This window comes from Diadema antillarum, unplaced genomic scaffold (assembly GCF_040938485.1).
Source record: "Diadema antillarum isolate AM-2024a unplaced genomic scaffold, OU_Dant_1.0 seq00000531_RagTag, whole genome shotgun sequence".
In the NCBI taxonomy this organism is placed as follows: Eukaryota; Metazoa; Echinodermata; class Echinoidea; order Diadematoida; family Diadematidae; genus Diadema; species Diadema antillarum.
The window spans coordinates 819,334-840,416 of record NW_027271482.1 but is presented as its reverse complement, the minus strand read 5'-3'; the positions used below and the strand labels follow the sequence as shown (position 1 = coordinate 840,416).

General features: G+C 39.6%; 1 pseudogene; it reads right to left on the bottom strand.

Moving 5' to 3' along the window:
* Positions 1 to 21,083, bottom strand: part of LOC139734517 (tryptophan 5-hydroxylase 1-like) — a 152,616-nt pseudogene that overhangs the window by 55,457 nt on the left and 76,076 nt on the right.

Genomic DNA, 21,083 nt, shown 5'->3' with positions numbered 1-21,083 from the left:
CATTCAAGCGACACAATTCCCACAACACGCGCAGCGCTCCATCACACACACACACACACACACACACACAAACGGACACTAAATTATCATGTGCACGCGCACATACACACTTCCTTGAAACCTCACCATGACTTTTTACATGGCATGTTTGCATGGATGTAGCCATGTAAGTTATGTGTTAGTATATTCAATGACTATGTCCAGAACGATATTACCCAGCAAAATGTGCTTCGAGGGCGGGCGACAATCCGTGCCGCCAACGCCCGTCACGGATTGTCGCCCCGAGCAGGAGGCGACAATCCGTGTAGGGGCGACAATCCGTGTCGCAACAGACGCTTTTTGAGACAAATTATCCCTCTTGGGATATTGGGACCTCGTCACAGACGTTTACTAAAATTGTCACGGACGTTCGTTCTACAACTGAGGTCATGTTCCAGGACGGATAATTAAACGATAGATAGCCTTCCGAACTCTTTCGAAATTGTGAAAAGGTATTTTCAATTCAAAATTTATTAGAAATTTGACACCTTTTAAACATAATTATGTATTCTTCAGAGAGAGAGTAGAAGGTGGACTTTCTGAGAAAATATTCACTATTTGCTCGGTTTTCGGTGAATCCGTATGGTCCAAGGAACTGCAGACAAGCCCCAGTTCGCTCCAAACACGGCACGCAGCTCCTCGGCTAGAAAGTCAAAGATAAGATGCACCTGCGCCATCAAAGCAAGATGGTGCCCCACTCGATAATTATTTAATCATCACCGACGTTCCTTTTTTCTCGGAGGTTCGTCCAAAAATGAAAGGAAATTTGCCCGACTTTCAAATGACATGAAAGAAACTGGTTTCGTAGATCATCCTGCTTGTGTACTAACGAGCGCCATAAGGTGTGAAAATTGGCAATAGCACTTCGTTCAAAATTCTCACCCATATAATGGGTATATATGGGTATATATGCCTATATATATATATATATATATATATATATATGGAAATAATAATGTCACAACAGGGGAATGCATTAAAAGCCAATCTAGATTTTAATGAATAAACCGAATTTTCGAGGATCCTTCCTCTTCATCAGGGATGACAGTGCGAATGAATTTTCACTGTGAAAATTCATTCGTATTAATATTAAATTTCTGGGAAGGTTGGTCATGGGTAGAAGAGAGCACATTTTAACGAAGGAATGAGAAAACATTTATTTTATTTCATCAATAAAAATGTTGAAAATCAAATATGAAAAAAAAAATAAAGGCTCTCAGAGCCGTGGATTCCCACATTCTTGCTAGTATATACTAGGTGTTTCAAAATAACATTTCCCACTTTTGATTCTTAATAATTAAAAAACTATATATCAGATAACACTGTCATTGATATGAGTGATAGCTGAATAGTGTACAATTTTGTTGGAGGCGGTTTAGATATGAAAGCATAAATCGGTTTCATGAAATCCTGTGGTACTGTCGTGTGGTATACGTCCCAAAATACCACAGGACAATTCGTGTGTATACTGTCTTGTGGTACTGTCCTGTGGTACTTTCCTGTGGTAATGTCCTGTGGTACTGCCCTGTGGTACATCCCAGAGTACCACACGAGCCTGTGACACAGTACCACACAGTTCCTGTGTTAACATATATTTGTGTGGTACATTGTGTGGTACCAACCAGTACCACAGGGAGTACCACATGAGCCTGTAAAACAATACCACACAGTTCCTGTGGTAACATTTATTTATGTGGTACATTGTGTGGTATTGACAAGTACTACAGGGAGTACCCTACAAGCCTGTGGTACAGTACCACACAGTTCCTGTGGTAACATTACAAGTGTGTGGTACATTGTGTGGTACCGACAAGTACCACAGGGAGTACCACAGGACTTTTTTGTTAGGGCGTGTCGGCTTACTGATCGTAAAAACACGAGGTACTACAAGTTGTAGCACATAGGCCCTGCTATAGTCTAACATGTAACAGTGTGAAATTCAAAAACGGCAAACATGCTATTACTGTACTACATTGCTTACAATATCCATTAACATATAATCACTATCAAACAAACTTCTGCAAATCCAAATTACATGGACACATTCAATATTCTTTTTTTCCCCTTAGTGTCCTTATCAATTATGTATGAAGTTTTTGGATCTGTGTGATTTTGTATACATAAAATAAACCAAAATTACACCAAGGAAGAAGCTGTGTTGCAAACTTTTGCACTTTCAATCTTCGCCCTTCATCACGAATGCTCTCCGGCAGCTGTGTTTGTTTATGTATGTCAGCCATGGCCTTTTATATAGATATTATATACATGTACATACAATGTATATATTGTGCGTCTATGATATGATTTTGACTACAAGTTCTTTGACCGAAACGTCAGACCAAATTTTCCTGAACCCTTACTTTGACTTTTACATATATAGATACATATATCTACATCTATAAATAGATATACCAGTATACATATTTATATATATATATATACATATACATTGTTTATTGACGAGTAATCAATAAATCAAAAGATTTTTCATTCTTTGCTATTTGTTTTTTCTTTCATTTTGACCTGTAATAATAATAATAATAATAATTGTTTTGGATATAAACTCCAAATTTTATTGTCCAAGAATGGAAATTCATTTTGCCCAATTGATCGTGGGCCCGGCAGCCACTGAGCAGCGCCAGATCGACGTTGCTCTAACCTTTTCAACTGTTGAACGGCAAACAAGGTAGCAGCAACTCCCATCTCCGGATTGTGAGGGCAGCCGCTCTACTCACTGAGCCAACACATCGGTGTGTGTGTGTGTGTGTGTGTGTGTGTGTTGGGGAGCATTAGATGTTACAAACCCCATTTCCTGTGAACATCTTGATGAATGTGATAAAATTGTATAGGCCAAGATAAAATGCCGGATTGTTTTACTCTCGATGAGTTAGAGTTACCAGTAATTAAACTTTTCAGGAGCCATTCTTGCATCTTGTACCAGTCAGTATACCACATACAACAGAGCGGGGATGGATTCCCCCTATTGCCCCCACAAGGCCAGAAAAACACACCACATCAATTCACCATGCATGCACATCTTTGTCCAGCCAGACCATTGCACTGTGTTCACTTTGCACAGATAAATATCATACATACATACATACATACATGAATACATAGGCCTACATACAAACGTCTAAATAAACACACTGATACACAAATATACACCTCAATTTCTTAAAATCATATCAGATCAAAAAAAAAAAATCATATCACATGTGCACAACAGCTGCTCGTTCATTCTCCGCTCCTGATATTGAATAAACACCTAGAGATAAACGAATGAAAATCAGTGATCCATGGTTTATACATTTATTACAGTTCATCCACACATTGTGTTGTTAAAATTGTTACACAAAAAATGCTTGAATAAATGGCACAATGTTGAAGAAGCACAAGATCTGCACAAACAGAAAAATACATAATAATGTAATATCAAAGTAGATGATGGTCTTCTGTGGTAGTCTATCTCATAACAGTTTCTTGAAACATTATCTGTTCGAACACGTCAAATAACAAATTATCCACAAGTATAAAATCCACAAACAAATTAATGAAACAAAGTGCTGCTAAAGCTGCAAACTTTTGGGCTAGGAAAGCACAATGTGACAAACGATTATTGACTCTGTGGTGCCTAACCAGGTAGTCTCCTCTTTGTTCAAGAATGCTCTCATATCCAGAGACAGATGGTATGTTGTAAGCATGCCTGAAAAGAGAAGAAACAGAGAAAAAAAAAAATCAGCGACACGTATACATTGTGTATGTTGATTTTGGAATAACAAATACATGTAGCACATGGGATCTATTGAACAAACATAGCAAAAATTAAAATGCAGATACAAATATATACACATTCCTATGTAGCATACAAAAACGCACAGATATTTCCATCCACAGTATTGGATGAACGGTTTAATTTTCAAGGACCATATGCATTTGATATTGTCATGACATCACTGCACTACCACTGATGTGCATGGGTTTAAATTTTGACATAATTGCCATTACAGCTGTAAAGAAAATAAAAATGTACTACTGTAGTTAGCTTTAACTTTGACTGCAGATATTCAAAAATTGTACCTGGCCTGCGCCTGCCTTAAATAGATCAAAATGCTGCGCCAAGTACACCGTCTGATCGCCGTTTTGCTAGAAAAACGTTGTTCAAATAACTAGTAGGCTCTATCACCACAATCATTAGTACACATTGTAGTAGCATTGTCAAAAAGATACATTACGGCTACGTATGCATGTACTATACGCTGCGCTGACGAGCGCAGTATTCTCCACAGCACAGACAGTTCACAGACTCAACAGCCCTAACAATACACGATTTTCCATACGTGGTACGCGTGTACGACAGACTAAAAGCTCGGTACAGCGCACGCCAGTCGCCGAAATTACACTCTTTCGCGCCACTGCACACTTTGTGTATAGCATGCTTCCGGCTTAGGAGTGATTTTACAGACATTTCATAACGGAAAAATTAGTATAAATCATGCTTGCGTCTCCTTGACTCGAATATATAATGAGCATCTGAGCTTCTCTACGAAAAAGCCAAAATCAGACACAACATTTTCTTAATCGGGTCAGGAACCAAAAACGAACTTTAGATGACAAAATCTTCCTTGAAAAGCAGGTAAAATTTACGTAAATTCAACTGATGACAACGTCATGATAAGAACCGATATTACACATAAATTTGGTATCAAAACAAAGATCAAAGTCTGGGAAACAACTTACCGTGGCTTGTAGCCATCATGGATGTATGTACAAGTTGCAGCAATGTGAAAACCATAGCCCTGGCAAACTCTCGCAAAATCTCGCACATACGAGACACCTCTGGAACGCAAAGATCGTCAACGAGATTCTGAATGAATCTTGCCGTATCGGCTGATTAGCATACGTGCTGCGGTCTGACTGTCAATGGGTGTGTATAGCCGTGGTCACAACTCGCCGTACTTGCAAGTGCGTGCTGTCTACTTGCAAAAACGTGGGCAAAATTTGGGGATCCTGACGTAGTAAGTACCGCCTCAGTACGGATTTTGGAGCATGCAGACACGCCGTAGCACTTTTAGGACACGAGGAACTTTCGCTGCGTTTGGGCTACGGATTCACCCTAAGTATACCGGCAACGTACGTGCCCTCTACAGCAAACGTGCATACAACGCACTGACTCCGTGCGTCTTGTAAAATTTTCCCACCGTCACTTGCTCGACGGACGGCGCACGTAGAACGTGCGTGTCGAGCACTTGATAAGTGCGCAGTCCGTGCTTATTCGGCACTTCCCTGAGTTCAACTGTTCAATAAAGCACGCAGATCGTATCGAATAAGCACCTGCTGCGCACTTAAACGTAAGTTGCGCGCACTGATTTCTGCAATGTACACAAGCCGAGCAGACGGACGAGTGTCATCATTTCGTCTCCAAGATGTCATGATGTTGGCAATTACTGTTCTACTTCACCTACCGGGCAGAAATGCCCTGTAAGGATTCTGGGCTCGAAAAAATCGCATACACAGAAAAATGATTGTAATATTGTATGAAAGAGCTTTCAAAACTCTATTGAATAGTGTCACAAACCAAAACGTCATGCTATAGGACCCTTCTGTCTGGCAGGCGATGAGTAATGTTCATGGTTATTAAAAATATTATGCATATATCATATTTTGCGGCACATAAGAGACAATCAAAAACTGCTTGAAGAAGCAAAGCATTTAGAAATCTTGGGCTCTGAGTTGTCAGTGCATGAATTGACTAGGTTTTGGGGGGTTCTGAAAAAAATTGTTACATTTAAGAGTTGCATAAGCTTGGTAAAAAGGCATTGGTCATCATCGTGTATGTAGAACAGTGAAAAGGTCAGTACAATTCTCTAAACATGTGTATACATGTATTTTGAAATTAGGCAAAGGAAGAATTTATTATGATGACAGTATTAACTTATACAGGGCCTTAATTGCAAACGTGACACCTTCAGACTCGGAGAAAACTGCAAAACCATAGGCCTACATTCATTGTTCCAGTAATATGCTGTTAAATCTAGCTCAAAATATGCCTGGATGGCTGAATAGCCACCACCTCTGAAACTGGGTGTAAAGATGGCAGACTTCGTAACAGCAAATCGTATGCACCTCACCTCCAGCGCCGATGTGTTAGGCTGTTTAAACCAAAATTATGTTATACAATGCTTAGGTCCTATACCTAATGTAGCCTATTAACCCTTTCTCTGTCAGTGAGTCAAATATACACACAATTCACATGTAAACCTATGGACATGAAATTAATATGGCACACAAAAGTTCAAACTACCATGCACACGTGTAAAACCCATGGAGAAGACGATTATACATCTGAAGAACCTGGGAAGGTGGTCCTATAATTGGGCCTATAAGTTCCCCTAACATCTGACCGGGAAAAAAAAATCATCGCACTTGCACGCACTTACAATATGCGAGAGAGTAGGGATACCGTACGTGAGCAGCACGTGTAATTACAAACTCCGTAAGATAACGTGGCAATCGCACGGATATCGTGCGTTGTAAGCACGTACAACTCACTTACCACGTGCACAACATACAATGCACGTAACTCCTCACGGCTAGACGTGGCGTGCGTACGTACACCCTGCGAAACCACGCAAGTGTCGTGCATGACGTACTTCCTCCCTGCTCTAGCCACTCCCTCCGGGAGTGTGTGGTTAACACCCTGACAATAGTCCTGAACAATGGCCAGGGTTTGAATGCTTCATTATCAATTCATGAGAAATTCCACTATCACAACTAGTCTTTATTCAGCCTCTGGCAGTATCTGTGTAAAGTCAAACGCCTGCCGATACTGTCGTTAAGTCGCGACAGTGCTCTCCCTACTTCTGAAAAACGAAATTACAATGAATACCTTCTGTTCTGTCGTAAACATGGTGACAGGAAGCAGAGAAAATCAATTAGAGTATACACCTGTGTATATGGAGCCTTAAGTAAATCTACTGTGAAACAAATCGCCCTAATGAAAAACGTTTATCAAAAATGATCTCTTTTTATCGAAAAAGCGACAAATTTGTCAGACTATTAATACACAGTTGAATTAAAATGAAGAACTTTAGATTATTTATGCTTATTTAGATCCCAAATTTAGTGATATGTAAAGCAAAATTTGAAAGTGATTGCCAGCTGGAATGAAATGCGGTGTTTGCAAGCACATGGAAACATGTGCTTACTTTTTCCATGTGCATGCATTTTACCCTTTACCGTGCATGAATTCAGACTAGCAGTGCCAGGGCAATCCACATGAATTATTGATTACGCATTCATGTGCCTGGGAGCGCGAGACTGACGCCTAGTCAACAGGTGGTTCAGGCATGTCCATTGTTCAGGGCCATTGTCAGCACACACTCACATACACATCATTGGTTCCTGTGCAAAGTTCCATTTTTGTACAGAGGGGTAAAATATGACCAAAATCTGCAACCTTATTTCAAAATCAATCTTAGATTTAATGAAACTAATTAATGCTTTCACATTCAAATTACCTTCAACAAAATTGTACACTATTCAGCTATTACTCATATCAATGACAGTTTTATCGGATGAATAGTTTTTGAACTATTGATGATCAAAAGGGGGAAATGTTTTTTGAAACACCTAGTATATATTGTGGCAAGGGTCATACTGCGCGACAAAGTACTCTGAGTGCACCTATTTGCTCAATACTCATGAGCGTCATGAATAACATGAATGTCACATTGTAGATTGCAGATATTGCAACACCTGTTGCGACTTAATTGTCGCCCCGTCACAAATTGTCGCCCCTGAAACAGGCAACAATTTGTGACGGAGTTGGCTGCTTAAATTGTCGCCCCATCACAATTTGTCGTCTGGCGACAATTTGTGATGAGGGCTGACGGTACAAATTGTCGCACGCCCTCGAAACACATTTTTGGGGTAATATCATTCTTGACACAGTCATTGAAATACCAACACATAACTTACAGGGAAACATCTATGCAAACAAGCCATGTAAAAAGTCACGGTGAGGTTTCAACGAAGTTAGTATGTGCGCCCGCACATGATAATTGAGTGTCCGTTCGTGTGTGTGTGTGTGTGTGTGTGTGTATGTGTTATTGCTTATTATGGAAAAATGTGTGTTGAAGTGGTTTATATGCATTATGAGGATTTGAGTGTTTGTTTGTGTTTGTTTATAAATACGTATGTATTTGCGGTGTGCATATGGCAGTTCGTTTGTGCTAAAATCAACTAACGATTGGGAAATTATTTACGGCGTGTCGAAATTATTCGTTCATGCATAAAGCATGCCAAACTTATTCTGGGACAAAGAATAGTGATATGGAAGTTGAAGTTAAGACTGATGGAAGAATATGACTGCTGTGAAAAAGTGAACAAAGACAGATAACATTTAGGGAAAGGGTACCTCCCTTGTAAGCCTTTTCTCTCGGTCTCTCTCCTAGCCCGCTTCACCGCTGAAATTGATACACCCATACTATTTGAAATCATCGCCGCTGTGAACTCTATAAACACGTGCTCATACACGTTGAAGGCATTTTCATTGTCACAGTAGTGCCTGCTGCTCAAAAAGTTCGTTCGCACAAACATCAAAACCCAAACACAAACAGACAGGCACACGTATACACACAGGCAAACAAACCACTACCACTATATAACCACCACACACGCACAGTTTCCACATATTGTATTATTACCTATACGAGGTAGTTTTGCGAGGCAATTACAGTTGGTATTTTGCAGGGTGGGGAGTTCAGCAGGCGACATTAGAGCATATCACGAGCATCCGGGGTTTTACATATACAGTGGACTCCTGTTATAACGAAATCCTCGGGACCGGCAGTTTTCTTTCGTTATATCGGAATTTTGTTATAATTGAACAAATAAACGATAGAAATACATAGTGTGGATGACATTGCAGCCCAAATTTTTACTTCGTTATAACCAGAATTTTGTTACAACCGTGTTCGTTATAATATGAGTGCACTGTAAAACAGGGAGATGGGAAGAGGAGTGGAATCTCCTCCCCACCTCCCTGCTTTAAACGTAAACATTCCCATTGACCACGAAAAGAAAACATTCCAGGACGTCCAGGGTGTCAGTTACACGCATCGCAGAAGAACGCTGATAAATCAACTCATACCACTTACAGCAGCATTATAGGCCGATAGGCGTCAAACAATGACTAGTCCATTTGTGCTCAGTAATTGCACAGCGACCGTCAGTTTTACAGCTCTCCAACTTTAAACAGAGAAGTAAAAGTAAAGTGTAAGAGCGTTCAGATGTTTGAAGTTTGCCTGTTACAACTACATATGTATCTTTGAAGTTGGAGTTGAATGATAAACATTGATGAACAATTTTGCAAATATTCGATATGTTGATGGTCTACAGGTAGTCAAATGTGGCGTGATCTGTATCAAAGTCTATAGCCGTATTCACCCATTTTCTTATTTTACCTAGGGGATAGGTAATAATTATGATATTGACTGGCCTTTCTTTCGGGAGGTACCAGATAAATATTGCCGGCACTGAAAACATATTGCCCTCGTCTTCGACTCGGGCAATATGCTCTCAGTTTGGGCAATATTTTCTGGTACCTCCCTCAGGGCCAGTCAATATTATATAATTATTAAACTCAAAACACACACACACACACAGCTATGTGCAAACGCATACACAAGTCACATAATACGCACCTACAAAGTATACACAGCACATACCATGCAGCCCCCCTCACACACACATACGCATGACTTACCAGTCATACCTACCCCACCAAAGCATAACATCGGAGCAACCACCCCAATTACACAATTCACAGTGCATGGCCGACGACAATTTGTGCAGCTACGTTTCATTTTGCCAGCTCAAATTGTCACCATCGAGGTAAAAAAAAAAAAAAATTCCACAGACCCCCAAATGACCGTTGTGAAATTTGAAAAGTGGCCGATTTGTCTCTAATGTGTGCTCGTCATGCACGGCTTAGGAGATCACACTTATTCACAAAGAAGTTATCAAACATGCAGAAACACTGTCGTCAAATTTTGCGTATTTTCTCCCTTATAATGTTACGGTATTTTGATGAGGGTCTAATTGGTTGTTGTGCGTATATAATGAGGGGAATGACATCTATCATATTTCATGAAAACTTAACGGAGGAAAGATTAATGTTTCTTGCGAATTATCATTAGCGTCATCTACTATATATGGTAAACATCGAAAAGAATATCAAACAGAAAGGGAACCATGCCTGAAAGAGCACAATGTCCCACAGTGTGAAAAAGAATGTGAAGCACAGTGTGAACAAATTGTGAACACATTTTGCGGTCTCTCTATCTCGTTAAATTCAAGTGTTTTTTTATTGTGGACACATTGTGAATCATCAATTCACAGTGTGAAATAAAGCATTACTATGTAAACACTCAGTAAAAAAAAACACACCACAGTGGAAAATCATCTTCACATTGTTAAATTCGAGCATTTTCACTTAGCCGACTTTGTATACACATTGCGAACACACTATGGGAATCTGTGTACTTTCCAACAGGGAAACTGAAATAGACATGACGTAAATGAAAGTATGATGGAAGCAAATATATTTGAGATCACTTCAAAGTGACGAAAGGCAGATGAAGGTCTTAGTGAGTGTACTGTTTTCATACCATGTTTTTGTCTCTTCCTCCGTATACTGCACACGTTGTATAGGATGACCGCTGCGTGAAAAAGACGATGCCAAAAAAAAAGAAAGAATGGTCAATGAAAATAAAATGCCTAACACAAATTATGAACATAAGTTGTATGCAACTCATCTGTCATCACGTTGAGGAATAAGATGCTCACCTGTAGTAACTTACATTTTACACTGTACGTCAAACCTGCGGACACTTTTCACGTTTGTGTTCGCTATTTTTTTTTCTCTCTCTCTGTCAAGGATATAAACAATGAGGGGTTTAGTAAACAATTCACGTAAACAGATAGCACTAATAATGAAATTCGAAGTAAATACGTGCACTTTTCGCAAAGGAAAAGGATATGGCAGGGTAATCCAAAGTGATATCAAAGGAGAATTTAAGAAGGAAGCATCCGTCTTCAGAAATTTCTTACCCGAGTTTTGAAATGGTTGATAGCCACAGGAAGATAATTCTTTTCTTTGTAAGCTCTGTAAAATACGCGTACAATACCTCTAATGTAGAGATGTTTTGGTTACGTGTGCCGTTGAATTATCAGATGTAAAATTGATGCCCTCTTAAGTGAGTGATCAAAGCTTTCATTAAATGAAGTCCAAACGGGCCATACGTTCCTCATTAACTTCTATTTTTTTGTATGATGTACCATAATTCCATATATATCAGCATATGTATGTATAGACTTGGAAACAAATGTAGAATAGAGAGTTTGCCACTTGTGTTTTGTAGGCCTATGTATAAAAAAGCCTTTGATAAATTTCGGATCTATATAACATAGGAAATACGTATGCAATGTACTTGTTCAGGGTGCAAATCATTTCTCTATTCTCACACTAGAAAATAGAAGGGAAAAAGAATAGAAAAGGAAGTAAAGCTGAAAGTAGAATTAGTCGTATCATGACCTGTACACATGATATGATGTCTTTTGTAATGTATGATAAACGATCAACATCAACATCCCTTGTCCTTTGTGGTTGAAGTGACATTATTCCCTATCTTGCCATAGCGCAGGTGATCAACTTGCTTACTGTTTGTAGTTGTAGGCGATGTCAGCAAAGTACTTCCTCCTTTGTCTGTATTCATTATCTGTAAAGCCCTGATAGCAAAATGGTAGGTGAAAGAGAACGACAACATTAAATGTCAAAATAAAGCGTCCCTTATCAAAGCATCAATCAGAGTGATGTTACATCCATGGTTCTTGCCAGTTTGAACACCCCGCCTCATTAGTTTTCATCGATAGAAATTTAGGTGAAATGTGGAAATCACTCATTGCTTTACTTACAAAGGCAAATTTATCCAGTGATGGTCACAGCGTTTCTATAACACAAGTTGGAAATGCAGGAAGAGGATATCCCTTCCAGTCCTTGCCTTTATTCTTGATCATGCAAATAATCCGAATGTTTCCACCAATTTCCATTAGTACGCATCTTTGGGTATGTATAATGGGGTCATCTCACGAGACTGACACCCACGAGTTATACGGTCTACGAGATCGACATAAAAAAGAACAAGTCCATGAGTCATACAACCCAAGAGTTATACGGCTCACGAGTCATACAGCCCATTCGTAGGAAGATTTTTTTGGGGGGGGGGTAGGGGAGGAGTAAGAATATAGAAAACAGGTCAAAGATTTAACATGAAAACGAGGGTGTTTTTGCATTTTTAGAAATAAATGTGGAAAGATCTGATGCACGCGTTTACTGAATATTGTTTATTACTTTTTTACGTGGGCTGTATAAGTAGTGGACTGCATGATTTGTTGGCTGTATGACTCCTGGGCTGCATTACTCGTAGGTGACGGCCTCGTGACGTGTACCCGTGTATATATAGACGTATGTGGTGGAGAACAATATAATGTGAGGTTAAAATCAAAAAAAAATTTTAGGAAAAATCTTACCGGATGATCAGCATCAAGCTCCGCGCCATACGTCAAAACCCTTTTTGCAGAATTGTCTAAATCGGCGATTTTTCTTGGAAAGTCGGGCATTTTGTTCTCCTTGGCATCTGCAAACTCATAAGTAAAGTACGTCGTCACGCTTTACTTATACCGGGTGTCCTCCCAAAAAAGCGGAACGGTGGATTTTTAGTACCTTGCGTTCTAAAAGCGATATATTTTATGACATCATTAGAAAGAGCATCTTGCGCAGAAGACAATGAAGCCAAAATTATTAAAATTAAATAATTTGGTTCAGAACTGTTTATTCTACACCAAATTCTGTAAATGCAGTCATTTTCAAATTTCGCTTGATTTTTGTGACGTATGAGCGAAGAATGTGTATTGTGTAAGCCCGTTGATCCATGTCAACAAAAGATACAGCTTTCATATTGGGAGCGGGCCAGGAAAAAACAGTGTGTGTGTGTGTGCGCCAAATGTGAAAGTTGTACCAAATTATCTAATTTTAATGATTTTGGCATTTTTGTCTTCTGTGGAAGATGCTCTTTCTAATGATGTCATAAAATATATCCATTTTAAAACGCAAGGTACTGAAAATCCACCGTTCCGCTTTTTTGGGACACTAGATATATAGCTAGAATACAATAATTTTCCTCAATCGTACTATTTGACACATAATGTATTTCTAATGGAATCTGATCAATTGATAACATCACGACCTTATGAGTATGAATTTCTTTTATTTGACTCCTTCATCTAGGGCTGTTCTTCATTGAGCCACTGGACTGATTAAAAAAAGAAAGAAAAATACACACAGTTTGCATAATATATCATTTTACACACACTAAAACAATAAATGGCGTTAAATTCTACGATACATTCGTAAATAAGTAGCAAACTAAGCTAAAACATCAAGACGAGATATGAGACTCGTCACTTTAAGATGAGTTAGCTAGTTAGAGGGGGGGGGGGGTGATCAGATACCGGTCGACCATTCACGACAGCTGTTTAAAGTGGACAGTTAGAAATCAAAGCAGTACTTTTAGAAAGGAATGGTGTTATATACCTCGATTTCGACTCCCATTTCCATGAACAAGGAAGAACTACATCGACTGGAAGTTTTGTCTAGATACGTTCGTGTAATCGAGTTGCACTGACCTACAGAATTAAGATACGTTTCGACAAATTGTTCCTGTAATGTAAAACAAAGAGAAATCGCGTACGTGTGTGTGCGAATGGGAGTAAGTCAATTGTACATGCTTTTTTACTACATATGTACACCAAGAAGTCTTTGACACAAGAAAAAGGAAGCATGACAATAAAATGTTTTAAGGGTCATCTTGAGCTGAGAATTAGAAGTTGAGAAATATGAAGTTGACTCTTATTTGCATAACCGAGATGACTAGGTATAACCTCGCCTCTGGATGATCTAGTCAGCTGGGCAAGCTCTACGAGAATACAAAATTTTACAGCAGCAGAAGCGATGAAACCTACGATACGAGATAAAAAGAAATTGCGTGTGCGTGCGGGTGTGTTTACTTGACAACATGTTTTCAATACGAACGATATCGGAGTCTAGCTCAACTGTAAAAAAAAAGAAAAGAAAAGAAAAGAAAGAAAACAGAGAGTTGATACGCATGGGAGTATCACGGATCAGATATTGGTCGCCCGTGATCGTCAACTTCAAGCCTGGGTTTGAAGGGGTAAGGAAAAAGAATGTTGGACATCCAACTATCTCTATGCCAATAGGCGTAGAAAATCCTTTAAAGGAGAATTATATTGAACCGAAGTCAACGGCGGCACTCACGTGCTACTGATCGCATCGTGCATTTACTTCCCTTTGTAAGGTACTGGTGTATCGTGTCATATCATATTATGTTATTCGATCACCATTGACTGATTGACAAGAAGAAAAATGTATCAAATTGAACGCTTGCCGTGTAACTCAGGTTGAGTTCAGCATGATACTCTGTTCTATACTGCCTCCTTTGACAATAATATATTTGAACAATACATCCTTAAAGAGGATGGCTAGTAACCGATCAGTGGGAATCAGTTGGAATGCTGAGGGATGATTGTTCCAATCCTTGTGGGATTCATTTAAGAGTACATTATATATCTACTGTTGTGTGAAAATTATTTGCTTCAGAACGGTCTCATATTCAAGTAATGTGCAGATTAATGCCCCGTCACTGACCAGGGACGCTTACCTGGAAACATTAAACTGCACATTACTTCAATATGAGACCATCCTGAAGCAAATAATTTTCACCCAAGAATAGATATATAATGTACTCTTAAATGAATCCCACAAGGATTGGAACAATCATCATCCAGCATTCCCACTGGTTCCCACTGATCAGTTACTAGCCATCCCCTTTAAGTACAAATCAAAGAGAGGCTGTATGTGCGTGCCTTCGGATGTAGATAATTGACACGACATTCTTAATTTGAACGCACTTATAATTATCGAAAGTTTACCTCAACTACCAAAAAAAAAAAGACAAAAGAAAGACGATATAGTATACCCAGGTGGCTTACATTAAAACCAGCGTCGGTTACGGCACATCTTCATCTATCCACGGACTAACCATAGGTTTCTTAGGAAATGTTTAAAGAAAGAAAAATATCACTTCGGCCACAATCAATTCGCAAATTCTTTTCAGACTGTGTTATTTTTCATTTGTAACTCAGAGTTCATAGATGACGCTATACCATATCTACTTAAGACTCTTCTTGACAATCGATGTTAAGCTATTAGAATTGTAATTTGGCGATAACAAAATTATCCCATGAGCTTCGTACGCAACATTTCGAGCTCAATATTTCTTTAAAAAAGAAAAAAAATAGTATCACATTAAATGCCACTGAATTCTTAGAGCAACAAACTGAACTTGTTAAGTTCCGTTGATTAATTCTCCTTTCCATGACCACGCAAGATGTCTTTGACACGAGCAAAATTTAAGAGGATTCTGAGTTTTCTAAGCATAATCTTGACCTCTATATATGCCTTTTGAAATATGAAGTTTGACCCAAATTTTCATATTCAAGATGGCTATCTATCAACTTGCCTTCATATATAATGTAATCAGTTGGTCAAACTCTACCGGTCCACAAAGTTTTACAGCAATCGTAGCATTTCAACCTTAGATACAAAACAAAGGGAAATTGGTGTGTATACTCGATAAAATGAATTCAACATGAATGACATCTGAGTGTAGCTCAACTGAAAAATAAAATCGTCCTGCCGGAATCGAACTCCTGTCCGACGGTGTGAAAGGCAGAGTTCTCATCGACATAGCCACATGGCTCTACCAACCTATATAATTAAACTTTACATAGGACAGAAGATTAAGAAAAAGGATTTTATCACTGTAATAATGATAACATTTTCATAGCACATATAAGAAGTGAATGTTCCCTTTGCGCTTTACAATATTATCACAAAACATAAACAAATTACTTTTAATACGCACACACATGTACAAAGAAAAAAGATCAGTTCACATATAAATGAGTCTTTAAAGAAGATTTGAATGAAACCAATGAAGACAAATGACTGATATGTTGCGGTAACGAGTTCCACAATCTTGGGGCAGCAACTGAAAAAGATCTGTCATCGTAAAACATTGTATCAACTTTAGGAATGCGGAGAAGGGATTGATGTCGTAATCTACCAACCTCACCTGTCTCCACAAGTAGTTACTTGTGGAGACAGGTGAGGTGATTAATTCCTTGATATATTGTGGGCTGATATCATTTTGAAACTTATAAACTAACAAGAGAATCTTCAATATGAGACGCTTTTCCATGGGGAGCCAGTGAAGTTGAGTAAGAGTACGTGAAATTGCACTATGCTTGAAGAGCTTTTCAATGATGCGGGCAGCAGCGTTCTGAATCCTTTGAAGATGATAACAATCCGATTGAGGAAGATTAATCAACAGACTATTACTCATTCCTGTTATCTAACCTACTAATAACAAAAAAGTGAACTAAAGTGTGAGTGAGCTTCTTTGTGAGGTAGGGTCTTAGTTTGCCAAGACATCGAAGAGCAGCTGTAGCAGACTTGCAGACATGCTTGATGTGTTCCTTCATGGTGAGATGTCTGTCAAGAAGGACGCCAAGACTTCGAACACAGGACGATGGCATAATGTTGACATCACCGATACTGACTGCCACAGGACACTTGTTGAGCTTGAGAACAGACGCCTGTCGATCGTCCGGGTTGAAAGTGACCAGAATCTGTGTGTCATCTGCGTAGACCATAGGTTGAAGGCCATGATCATTGATGACGTCGATGATTGGAGAACTGTAAAGCGTAAATATCAGTGGTCCCATAACTGAACCTTGTGGGACGCCACAGGTGTCATGGGGGATATCAGATGTTGCGTCCGTAATGTGCACACTGTGTGTCCGGTCTTTCAGATAGGATTTTAGCCATTCCACGACATTTCCGCGGAACCCATACCTCTTGTCCAGCCTTCGAAGGAGGATGGGATGGTCCACGGTGTCAAATGCAGCACTACAGTCAAGAAGGACAAGGATGGCTTCCTTGTGTGAATCTAGGTCCAGCAGGATCTCATGATAGACTTTCAAAAGGACTGTTTCTACACTGTAGTTTTTCCTATAGGTAGACTGCGTTGAAGGAATTAAGTCCTGCTCACAGAGGTACTCTTTGATCTGTGCGCAAGCGGCTTTTTCAATCAGTTTTCAAATGAAGCTCAGATTAGAAATAGGTCGATAGCTCCTGAGATCATTACATGGCAGTCCCTCTTTTTCAGACGTGGAGAACAAGCTGGGAAGACACCCAACGACCTGCCCAACTAGTTGTCACGCCCAATACATCTGTCCCCCCAGGAGCAAACCTCCCAAGGAGTGAGTGGGTGTCTCTAAATCGGATTCGAACGGGAGTTGGGCGTTTCAATACAGCCATGCATCGTTGGGGGCTACGCCCGTCAGCAGCTTGCCAGTGTGGTGCACCAGAACAGACTGCTCAACACATCTTGAGTGAGTGCCCTGATCTCCGCCCTCCTGACAACATGGACCTGACACACCCTACTCCACAGACTGTAACTTGGCTACAACAATTGAGGGACATTATTTAGCTGCTGCTGCCTCAAAAGCAAGAAGAAGACGTGGATGAACTAAAGAGTGCTTCAGAGAACAAGGGAATCGACCTGTTTGCAGAATGGCATTTACAATTTTTGTGATGGAGGACAGCAGACTGGACATACAATTTTTCAACAATGACGTAGGAATAGGATCGAGTGCTGAAGAGGAAGTGGAAACTGCCTTGAGAGTGTTTGATATAACATCTTCTGAGACAAAGTCAAATTCAGACATTGTGATGGTGCATTTCCTACGTAATTGAAGTGAGAGATCTTCATAAACTTGCCCATCAACATGACAGTAATTCTGTAGACGTTCTATCTTCTGATAAAAAAATCCACAAAGTCATTAGCCAATTGCTCCGGTGAGTGGTGATGTCGCAGCAGAGGTGCCATCGATGAGGAAGGACAAGACATGCTTTTGACCATGCGATAAAGACTGCGTTGATCAGTGGTGTTGATCTTACTTGAGATATACTCATTCTTTTCGTGGTACAGGAGTTTGCTGTATTCTATACACAGTGCCTGGTAGATTTCTTTATGAACATGTAGATCAGATTTCATCCTCTTTCTCGCGCTCTTTCTTCGTTTTTGCTTTGCTTCACGAAGTGAATGTGAGAATCATATATGGAGCATGTGGTCGCACAACAACATCCTTCTGCTCCATGGGAGCGTATTCGTCAAAGATTCTACGAAGTTCTGCGTCATAGACTTGAGTAAGTGCATCAGGATCAACTACCGAGTCAGCCATTATGCGAGACTTGGAAACTGACCACATCGATGTTTTTCGTATTTCGTGAAGAAATCTGCATTTTTATGAAGAGCGGACGAGCAGCAGCCAAAGTACACAGCACAGCCAGATGATTAGAAGGCAGAGAATGAGTTGCCGAAACACCAGAGACAAAATTATCATCTTCTGAAGCAATCAGCAGGTCCAAAGTGTGACCACTGCGATGTGTCGGAATGTTTACATAATTCCGAAGGTTTGCAGGCTCCAGTACTTGAAGTAACTTCTTTGAATCGTTATTTGCAGGATCTTCGAAGTGAATGTTGAAGTCTCCTGCCAACATAAACTTTTGTCGGGATGATATCAGAACCTCCAATACTAGCGACAATTCTCTGATGAAGGATCCTACATTAGCTTCATTTTTTTCTAGAAGGTGGTGGCCTGTAGAGAACAACTATGCGAAACGAAGAAGTGATGTGTGATGTACAGGTTAAATCAATATATTCAAATGATTGTAGTTGTAATCTCTGGTTTTCAATGACATTGAATCCACCTCGCCGCAGAAGACTCACTCCACCTTCGACTGTGCCCTAGCGATATACATGGAACATCTTGAATCCTGGTAATTTCATGTGAATGTCAGCAACCGCGTGATTATCGCGATCAGTACCTGTTAACCAGGTTTCGGTTAGGGTCATGATGTCGAGGCGCTGTGACAGCACAAAATCATATATTGCTGTAGACCTACCCCGGGCTTTGACAGACCTTGCATTCCATGGAGCAAACTTGATCTGCCGATAGTGTTTTGGCAAAGCACTGGTTTTACGTTGGATCAGGTTACTATAATATCTACTAAACCATGGTTTTTTACATGAGATGCACCTATGGAGTAATATGGTGGTGACGGTGAAATGGCCACTGGGATTGGTTTTTGACCGGCCCGTATTTTGAGACAGGTGCTGTTCCTTGGGGAGGTCGGCTTCTGATCTTCACACCACCACGGGACACATGACGGTTCAGACCCAGAGCTTTTATGGTAGCTTACACTTGTCTGGGTAATCTCACCTTCCCATGATATGAGAGGTGAAACAAGCCGTTCCATCCATATGACAGTTGTTTCGAAGTAAGGCATGCGTACTTTTTACTTTCATGGTTACCATGTAGCTGGCTGCTATCTTGTACAGGGCCTAGATTTGGGTGTACACCTCCAGCTCTAAACAATTCACATTTAAAAGATGCTTGGCTGTTATAATCATACGGGATCCTTCTTGGTAGGAAGTGTTTACGAGTGAATAGCTGCTTCACAATAGGCCTTGGTGCTGTGAGAGCTGAGCTATGGGATCTATTCAGAAGAGGAAGAAGGGTGAGGGTTCCAATCACAATCAGAAGAATATCCCCCATTGTAATCAAGCAGTTTTCCTCAGATCAGAGACAGGGCAGGTGCAAGGCCCCATTACAGCATAGTCAATGTTAATCAGCCATGCACGAATGAGCACCTCAGATTGTGCTTTACTGCATGGAGCATATATGGCTTCCCCTGGTTGCTTCCTTGGTCAAGCAACTAAAATGTCATTTGATGTAAGATCTTGACAACCAGGCAAATACAGATGTCATCCAAAGTCCTCCTGCTTCCTGGTACTTAATTCTTGTAGTGGGGTAAATCTTCACTAAAAGTAATAACAAAATGTCATCAAACAGCCAACAAAGTTGGAGAGCAGTGAGAGATGCATGCATGCGCTCATTCACTATATGATATTATGCACATAGACGCGCAAGCGGAATTTTAACTTTACCTTGTTATTGATCAAGCTGGACGAAAAAAAAAAATAAAAGAATATAATTACTGGTTGCATCAGGAATCCAAAGCAAGTGAAAAAAGCGCATTGCCATATTGATTACGCGATCTACGCGCCAAAACGCGTGAAATATTTGAACTAGAAAATTGGTCGGGAAGTGATTTTGAGCATTTAAAAATTTAAACGCGCACCTCCATGCGTCAAAATGTTAACCTGACTAACAAGAATTATGCTGTAAGATCACACGTGACTTAAAATGTTTTCATACCTAAAATCAGTTATAAAGATGTGATCAATAATTTGATATCATCTCATAATCACAAAATGGCGCCTAGATAACGTCACATGTTATATTTCATCACTTTATTGATATACAAATCGAACAAAGGAATATATAAATACAAAACATAAAAGCCCAGGACATAACTGGATAAACAGAACAAGCAGGGCATATACATAAATATCACACAATGTTACAGAAGATTTACGAATATAAATGAACATAACTTTGACGGAATCCTACACATATTCAAAGTGTGAAAAATGTTGTATAAGCAGGCAAAAGGATAAGAAATGAGACCAGAAAAGATTAAGAGTAGAGAAAATGGAAACTAAGAAAGAAAAAGGAGAAAAGTAAAATAGCATGAAGAAGAAGAAGAAGAAGAAAACTAGGACAAGTGTAGTACATACTTAAAAAATGATACACTTTTCTCTTGACGGCATTTAGCATACCTATTGAATATTAACAAACATTTGCATTAATTCATATTCCAGTGAATCCAATATATGGTGGAGTGCGGCAATTCCGCATGCATGCATTAT